General features: G+C 39.4%; 1 long non-coding RNA gene across 1 annotated transcript; it reads right to left on the minus strand.

Annotated features, from left to right (window-relative positions):
* Window positions 1–6,850: 6,850 nt before the first annotated feature.
* Window positions 6,851–9,497, minus strand: LOC128280635 (uncharacterized). The gene is made up of 2 exons (XR_008270732.1): window positions 9,390–9,497; window positions 6,851–7,067 (listed from the first exon to the last, which is right to left on the minus strand). It is a non-coding gene; the product is annotated as an uncharacterized LOC128280635 (long non-coding RNA).
* Between the last annotated feature and the right edge of the window lie 398 nt (window positions 9,498–9,895).

The following is a 9,895-nucleotide window of genomic DNA, read 5'->3' on the forward strand; positions in this document are numbered from 1 at the left end:
AAGTCGGCTCACTTTATCCCCGACGTAAGGATTTTTCAATGGACAAACTAGTCGAATTGTACGTTTCTCAGATTGTGAGATTACACGGGGTGCCTATTTCCATCGTGTCGGATAGAGATCCGAGATTTACCTCGCGATTTTGGAAGAAATTGCAAGAGGCTTTGGGTACCAAACGCATTTTAGCAATCGCTTTTCACCCCAAACCGATAGTCAATCCGAACGGATAATTCAAATACTCGAGGATATGTTGAGATGTTGCATCCTTGAGTTTAGTGGTGCATGGGAACGGTATTTACCTTTGGTTGAATTCGCACAACAATAGCTTTCAATCAAGTATCAAGATGGCGCCTTACGAGGCTTTTTACGATCGTAAATGCCGTACCCATTATTCGGACTGAACTTAGTGAAGGAAAAATCTTGAGGTTGATTTGGTTAAGGATGCCGAGCAAAAGTTCGAGTAATTCGTGAAAGTTTGAAAGTCGCCGGATCGCCAAAAGTCGTATGCGGACTTGAAAAGAAAAGATATTGAATATCGGGTTGGAGACAAGGTATTTCTCAAAGTCTCACCGGAAGAAAGTGCTTAGATTTGGTCGTAAGGGCAAATTGAGTCCGAGGTTCATCGGTCCGTATGAAGTATCTCGAACGAGTTGGGCGATGCGCATCGATTAATTTTACCCCGAGCTCGAAAAGATTCACAACGTTTTCCATGTTTCGATGCTTGACGATATAGGTCTGATCCATCGCACGTAATCGCCTGCCCGAGATTGAGATTCACCTAATTTGAGCTATGAAGAGGAACCGTTCGCATTATGATGCGTGAAGTAAAAGAGTTGCGCAATAAGAAAATCCCGTTAGTGAAGGTGTTGTGGCATAAACACGAATTGAAGAAGCCACTTGGGAACTTGAGGACTCTATGAAAGAGCGATACCGAGCCTATTTACTGGTAAGATTTTCGGGACGAAAATTTCTTAAGTGGGGAGAGTTGTGACAGCCAAAATTGACCCTAGACGGGATGTGGTTTCGGGACCACAAAACCGAGGCATAAAAATAATTTAAAATTTATTGTGATGCCTATGATATGTGTTAAATTGTGTGTGACATTTTGATTATTTGATTTAGTGTTATAAAGGTGAATTTCACTAGAAAGGATTTGTGTGAGAAAACTTAGAAATGAGATAGGCAAATGTTGAAGTGGCCTATTGATGCATACTAGGAAATGTTGTCCTTGCATGTCAAATTTCCCAAATTTGACTATAGTGGCCGCCAAGGTGGGTGTTGATGGGCAAAGGAAACATGCTCCCAACATGTTTGGTTAGTGAGTGATGTATGAAGCAATAAAATAATGTGCTAGCATTAAAGAAAATGTTGACAAAAAAAAGTGTGTGGATGCCCCATTGCCGTGACTAACCAAAGAAAGAAAAAAAAAAGGGAATTTGGTTATGCTTTGTTCTTCTTGCCGTGAACCAAAGGAAAGAAATGGGAGAGTTTTTCATTAAGCAAATTCGGCAACACTTCTTCTAGTTGGAGGTAAGCTTTGAGATGTTGGCTTTAACTTCTTGAGTTTGTTGAGCTAATTGTCATAATGCATTTTGGTAATGTCATGAAAATCAAACTTTCATGGGGGTTTGAACATCAAGCCGTGTATCAAGAGGTTAGGAGAAGGGATTGTTTCAAGTTGTATTGAACAAGTTGAGGTCGATATGAGGTTAAAAATTTGTGAAAGTTTAGTTAGGAAATGTTTGGTACATTCGGCCATGAGGGTGAGGTTTTCAGCTATGGTGATTAATAATGGTGATAGTTGTTGTTCATACTAAATCTAGATGAACAAGGGTAGTTGCTTACATCTTAATAATTATGAGGTTCTTTCTTGAATCTACCTTAAACCCATGAAGCATTCGCCATGGTTGATAGTGAAGAGGTTGATATATTTTCTTTATGTTAAATGAATAAGTGTGGATGGGTGAAGCTTGAATTAGTTAAATGTTCATATAGGTTGTTTGGATGTTAATGCCGTATATGAGGATGTTGAACTTGATTAAACAATATTCGCTAGCATGATAGGTATGAAATATTAAGTAAATGAAAATGCTAAATTGTGCTTATATATGTATTCGCCAAGGAAGTGTGGTATGAAGCTTGGTAAGTTTGAGAGATGAATGACCAAATGAGCTATGGGTCATGTATGATTAAATTTTATGCATATGTGTGTGTGGCATTAGTAGCTAATAGCATTTGGCATTGTTTAGCTAAAATTTGAAATGAATGCTTAAAAGTTAAATGGGTCGCCAAGTGACCGAATGTGTTAAAAACAATATATGGTTGCCGTATGTGTGTGTTTGATTGGGAAGTAAATTTGTTTGATTTAGCTCAAGAGCTCAAAGGATCGAAGTTGGACAAGGGAAAAGAAAAAGTAATTGAATAGCCGTTGAAGACGTGCGACAACGTCCGAGGTAAGTCATTAAGCACATATGTTTGATATTGCTTAAATGATTGTAAAATCTATGCAATTGTGTTTAATGGGATGCTATATATATATAAATGAAATTGTATGTGTATGGAGTGATGACAATTGTTGAATGTAAAAGAAATAGTGAAATGTGTAGAAAGTTTGCTTTCGGCACTAAGTGTCTTGGGCAATACGTGTGTACGGTGATTTAGATTGGCACTAAGTGTGCGTGCTGGAAATATATGGCACTAAGTGTGCATGCTGGAAATATATGGCACTAAGTGTGCGAGCTCGAAGGGCATGGCACTATGTGTGCGGGCTTAAATCGCATGGCACTAAGTGTGCGAAATCGAGTATTAAGCAATGTGTGCGTACTCTATATATATATATATATAAATATCTCCGATCGAACAATTATATGGAGGGTGTGTCTCCATCGAGTTGAGTATGGACAGCGGATCGGGTAAGTACCTTGAGCTCATGACGAATAGGTAATATGCTCATGCTCGGGTTGAGCTTGGTAAGCTTTAAATCTATGTGATGATTGCAATTGTATGATTGTGGTGAAAATGAGTTGGTGTGTAAAAATGCCCCAAATATCTTATTGTATAGAATATGAAATGTGGATGTATGACTTGGTATGAGATTGAACCGAAGGTCCAAGGAACTATGATATAGTTCGATATGGATGGAGTACTTAGCCTCGTTCATTATTTCATGTTGTAATAATTTTGTTAATGGATGGTTGTGGAATGCTTATGACTTACTGAGTTGTAAACTCACTCGGTGTTTTCTTGTCACCCATTTTAGGTCTCTTGGACTCGTATTGTTGCGTGCTCGAACCGTCGTTGAAGTCATCACATCGGCTGAAATCTTGTGGTATTGTTTTTGTTGTTGAAGAACATTTGGCATGTATAGGCTATTATATTTTGTCGAATTGTGGGTTGTAAACTTTAAGCCATGTGAAAATGGCCTATGTGGTCGTCGAGTGGGATGCTAGAACCTATAGCCACGAGTCTTAGAAACTCAAATTTTGATAAGGTGGCCATAATTTGTGTCATGTATGATGGATTATTAAGGCCAAGGGAAAATTCATGAAATTGGCATAGTCTACTGCAGTAACTGTTGCGGACAGCAGCAGTGGGATGAGATTGAAAAATCACTAAAAATAGTATAAGTAGAATTAAATAGTGAGTAAATTATGGAACTGAACCTTGATGAATCTATTTTTATATGGACGAAACGGAACGACCATATGAGCTGTATACTGAGAAATATTAAAGTTCTCGTGAGACAGGGCCAGAACAGTTTCTGGGTCCCCTGTCGCGACTTTTAAAATTTACCATAAATTATCCAGAAGGAATTAGGAGTCATGCCTTATATGTACAGATTCCATTTTGAGTCTAGTTTCATTAGAAACAAACGGCACCAGTATTAAAGCCCTGTACAGAGAGATATTCAAGTTGTAACGCACGAAGGTCAGAGCAGTAGATCCCTGTAACATGGGTGACTTTAACTAATAAACTGTACCAATTGGCCCAACCAAAAATTCTAAAAATAAATCCATGGATGGGTATATGAGTCTAAATTCAGGGAAAATTTACGAAACCAGTTTCCAAGTTTTGAAACTCGAGATATGATTTTTAAGGCGACGGTGACGCAGTTTTCCAGCCTGACTGGTAATGTCAAATTGGTTGGTATCTTGAGAGGATTTGGCCGTTAACCCCTCGTGTCCGACACCGGCGTCGGTCACGAGTTTGGGGTGTTACAAGAGTTGTCAGATTATACTCGTATTAGTGTCACACAGAATAATCTCCAAGAGCTTAAGGAAATTTGGGATCAGTGGGGCAATGAGACCAAGCAGTTATTCTATGATAAATACGGAGATTTACCTTACTTGCTCGATATTTAGGTAGATGAGCACTTGTTCTGAGCCCTTGCTCAGTTTTGGAACCCAGCGCACAGTTGCTTCACTTTTGAGGAAGTAGACTTGGTACCTACCGTGGAGGAGTACACTACCTTACTTCGTTGTCCCAGGTTTCAGAGTGATAGGATCTATTCTCGAGCTGCTTGTGTCCCTACCTTTTGAAAGAAATTAATGACCATTACGGGGATGAGCGAACAATGGATCACGGCCAGAATTAAAAAGAAGGGTGAGTGCAAGTGCATTTCGTGGGACGCTTTGAAAGATCTGATTTTGACACAGCCCGATGAGACGAAGAAGGTAGACATTTTTGCCTTAAGTTTTTATGGACTGATGGTTTTCCTCAGGGCTATGGGATATGTGGATGAGGCAACCACGGATCTTTTTCATCGACTCAGTAAAAGGGTCACTTCCGTCCCTGCGATTTTGGCAGAGACATTCAGGTCCTTAGGTGCATGTAGGAGGGCTGGTGCAGGCAGGTTTATAGGGTGTGCTCAGTTACTTTTGTCTTGGTTCTACAGTCACTTCCGATTGATTGATGGGATTGTTTGTCGAGTTTTCTTTGAGAACTACTCCCTAGTGAAAGATATAGTAGCCTCATCTAGAAAAGTGGATGTGCCGGAAGATAATTGGATAGTATTACTTCAGAATCTTCAGTCAGAGGATGTTGAGTGGAGAGCTCCATGGATGGTTCTTGGTGAGATACTTTATCGATGCGGAAACTTTGATTGGGTTCCCCTGTTAGGAATTTGGGGTGCCATTGGTTATGCCCCTTTGCTCGTGCTGAGGCAGCATGGATTGAGACAGTTCATACCAGCAACTCATGGGTTCGCTCAAAGTGAGTTTGTATACAGAGGAGCCGGTTACAAGAGGAAGGTTAGTGAGGTTTCTAGTGCTTGGAACAAGACTTGTCGGTTGAAGGGAGTGGCCATTAATCCTGCTACGACACCGGAATATGTCGAGTGGAGGAGTAGAAGGATTAACGATAATGTCCCTATGACAAAAATGAGGGAAGTTCGACCAATGGAGGAATATCTATAAGTGATACCCTCGGAGCTTGATATCATGAAGCAAGAATTTAAGAGAAATAATTTGGAACTCGGAAAGAAGATAGAAAAGCTTGAGGAGGAGAAGATGTACCTGAGTCTAGATGTTGACCTACAAAAGAAGGAGGTTGAAAAATTTAGGAAGGAAAAGAGGAAGATTGAGGAAGACCAAGATGATTTAAAAGAGGAGTATAAGAAGGCACAAGTATCTTTAAAGCGAGTAGGGTGGCAGAAAGAAGTTCAAGAGGAAAGAGCTAGAGCCGAGTATTGGGAGAGGAAGTTCCAAGAGATGCGATCGTAAAATTTGGTATTAGAGAAAGAAAATAAACGGTTGAAGACTAAGGTAACTGAGCTTGGAAGATCCCTTCGTTGGTACCGAAACCATGATCCTACGGTCGAGTTAAAAGAGCTAAAAAGTAAGGTTGAAGATTTGGAAGTGGCATTGCATGATGGTGAACTTTGGATTGAGCAGCTCGAGGCGCAAAAAGATTGTATAAAAAGAGAGCTCCATCAAGCTAAAGGTCAAGTCAGAGATAGGGATTACATTATTAAGGAGGCTATAGCCCACATCCAAGAGATTGCTGAATATGTTCGAGACTTAACAGTATGAGTTGATACGTTGAGTATGATGTATGGGTTAGCGTCTGATAAAGGTCGAGAGTTAGCCCTTTTATTAGATAATGTTAGAACTTTGGGCACTAGGGAAAGGCATATATGTAATCCATTTATATGTAAAGATATTCTTTCTCTAAATAAAGTTTTCTAAATGAGATTGAATCGAGATCGATGCCTTTTTGCATTCATGCATTTGCATTACATCACATCATATGCATTCAAAGTTATAGAAAGACCCTAATTAGTTAAAGTTTACTTCCAAGGGTAGAAAAGAAAACCTGGAAATCACACATCCTTACGGCACTCGCACTAAGAGTATGGATCAAAGGTTCGAACAATTGCAAAAGGATATCCAAGACCAATTGCAAGAGCAGTTGGCCAAAATGCAGAATGACATGAGGGAGCAAATGCTAGAGGCTCAGAGGAATATAATGGCTGAAATGGCTTAGCTGCTAAGGGCCACTGTAACACCCCAAACCTGGCCTAGACATTATGGCCGAATCTGATGTGCCACATTGAAGTTAAAAACCCATGTTTCGTTTTAGTGTTTTAAAAACTAACTTTTGTTAAGCTAACAAAGTGAATGAGAGCTGGGCACCAGGTAGGAATCCGTAACAGAGGAGGTGAGCCATGAAGGCTATTTAAGTACCAAGCTCTTCTAATGGATCCAATCCTAGAGATGCCCATAACCATTTCCACACTTGGTTAAATCGAGTTGTAATTTATTTAAGTTGAAATCTTTGATAAATCGGATAATCGTGGCGTGGTGTTATTTTGAAAACAATTATCATTTTGAAAACATGTCCTAAGTCTAGCCCATTTATTAACAAACAGATTAAAGTTATTAAAAATAAAATAATCCCAGAAAAATAATTAAAATGGCCTTATTACAACCCAAAACCAAACAATAATATTAATAAGATAAAACTTATAAAGAAATAAATCGGCTACTTATTGCAATTAAAAGAAATAGAAACAGTAGTGTAGCCATCTCCGAGTCCCTCGCAGCTCCAAACCATCTAAGCTTAGGGATTACCTGCACAGTTAGAAACGGGGTGAGTTTACGAAACTCAGTGTGTAATCCCAATAACAAACAAACAGTGAAAACACAGTATCAGTACAATCTGGGTCAAAGCCCTATTTAGTCTTGACATATACTAGGCTGAAGCCTTTCTTTTAACGATTACTGGGCCGAAGCCTTTTCATAAATCATATCACTGGGCCAAAGCCTTTTCATGAATCATTTCACTGGGCCGAAGCCTTTACTGTAAACAGTATGGCCCATAGGCCCATTTCAATATCACATGTAATGTCAATGGATGTATGCAAGCCCATTTCAATATCACATGAAATACCGATGAATGTATGCAAGCCCATTTGGGGAGACTACTCAACCCACCATCCGCTACTCTCCACCCGTACCAACCAACACACCATGTGGGGAATAAGTCAACCCAGCCAACCAACACACCAACGACAACATAGTCTTTATCATATATCCGAGGCCTAGCCTCTTTAATAATCGGGCAAAGCCCTTTTGATGGCGGGGCATAAGCCCTTTTCAATAAACTAGGGCATAAGCCCTTTTCGGTAAACTGGGGCATAAGCCATTTTCAATAAACTGGGGCATAAGCCCTTTTTGGTAAACTGGGGCATAAGCCCTTTTGCACTTCCTCCATCCATATAAAAACCCAACCCAATGCAACATGTCATGTATGCGAATGTCATGCCCATATTTGAATTAAACAATCACAGTCAAGTCATTCATATCACCAACATATATTCACAATCAAATCCACAACCACACAAATCCAAGTCACCACTTTCCCACAAGGGCACAACAGTCATTTTTCACATTATAAGGGTATTGTCGTAATTTTACCAAATATCAGGGTTTTCCATGTTCATTACAATTATCAATATTTCTGAGTGTTTAAACAATGATCTTTAACCTACTTTATCAAATTCGGGCTTTTGGGCCCAAAACCCCTAATGGGCCCTACGAATGCTGATTTAGCCTACTTAACCCAAATTTTACAACAATACTAACCGTGTTAACGTGTAACTTTTCCAAATTCCATTTTCTATCAATTCTACCCAAATGGGTCTGAAAGGCCATTGGGCCCAATTTCAGCCCATTGAGGCCCAACTTACCATTGTGCACAAAATTGAGTTCTTACCTGTTCCATCGATCCAAACACTGATCTTTTCGTATTTATCGCATCTATACCCAAATGCAACATTACAAGTTCTCGAAATACCAGTATTTTAGCATTTTGGCTTCTCAGTAAATATTAATCTACGCTATTACGAGGGTTAGTACACATCTGTTATGGGTTGAAGTTGAAACGTTTCCAAAATCAATCGCCTACAATAACCACCACCGCACTCAAACTTAACTAATCCAATATCAATATATGTAAATCCTAAGCACATCACCATACGGAACATAAGGGCATATTCGTCATTTTACCATACAGGGTATTATACCACTTTACCCTACAGGGGGCTTTACGGTCTCTTTACCCTATAGGGGCTTTACAGTCTTTTTACCTAATAGGGGTATTTTAGTCATTTCATTCTACAAGGGTGTTTTGGTAAATCTACAAACTAATGGTATTTCAGTAATTTTGTAAACCAATGGTATTTCCATAATTTTTAGAAAGTCAAGGGTATTTCTGTAACTTTGTAAATCAGGGGTATTTTGGTAATTTTACAAATTGAGGGTATTTCGGTAATTTCACAAATCAGTGGTATTTTGGTAATTTTACAAACTAGGGGTATTTTGGTAATTTTACAAATTGAGGGTATTTTGGTAATTTTACAAACCAAGGGTATTTTAGCAATTTTATAGACTAGGGTATTTTGGTAATTTTACTGATCAAGGGTATTTTGGTAATTTTGTAAACCGAGGGTATTTTAGTAATTTTGTAAATTGAGGGTAAAACAGTAATTGTGTAAATCAAGGGTAAAATAGTAATTCTACAAATCAAGGGTAAAACGATAATTTTGTAAATCGAGGGTAAAACAGTAATTCTATAAATCAAGGGTACTTTGGTAATTTTACAATTTGAGGGTATTTCAGTAATTTGGTAAACTAAAGTATTCTAAACAAGGATAACAATACGAATGGGCCTAAAGCCTATTCTCGGCCCAAATGGGCCCACACGCTCGTGTGGCCCTTTTAGCCCAAATCTAGCCACAGATATGAGATTCACCTAGCCTAGTCTAATATTTACTACACAATCAAACAACTTATCCAATTGGGCCCGTAGGCCCATTGGGCCCACATGACCCCTTTCGCCCCATCGCGGCCCGAAGTAGCCATCCTACAGCTAGAGTAGCGAGAAATACACACCTGATAGGAGACTGGAGTTAATCTACGCTCCGAGCACTCTTAGCCGACGCCCAACCCAAACGAGCACGCCATACAGCGAAAGGGATCAGCCAAGAAAGGTACCTTTACTCTCCTCATGGTTCCCTCTATTTAAAGCTAGCTTTGTATCCACTCTTATGTTAGCTTCCCGATGTGGGATCCCTCCAACATCAGAGTTTAAATTCAACACCAACTCTTGCCGCTCCCTGTTAGCAAAATAAATGCTCCTTGCTTGCCATGGGATTCAACCCATGCCTCCCTCGATGCTCCACACTTCTTGCCACTAAGCCACAAGGCTTTTTGTGTCATATTTTATCCCCAATTAATTATAAGGTCTAAAGGCCAAAGTCTAGGTTCCCTTAAAAAAAAAATTGCAAGAGGCAAGACTTGAACCCAGGCTCCCATACAACCTTAATGACGCCACAACCACTAGACTACATGCTTCCTTGTGTCATTTATTTACCACAATAATTTAAAAGGCCCTCATG

The sequence above is a fragment of the Gossypium arboreum genome, chromosome 9 (genome assembly GCF_025698485.1).
Source record: "Gossypium arboreum isolate Shixiya-1 chromosome 9, ASM2569848v2, whole genome shotgun sequence".
NCBI classification, from domain to species: Eukaryota; Viridiplantae; Streptophyta; class Magnoliopsida; order Malvales; family Malvaceae; genus Gossypium; species Gossypium arboreum.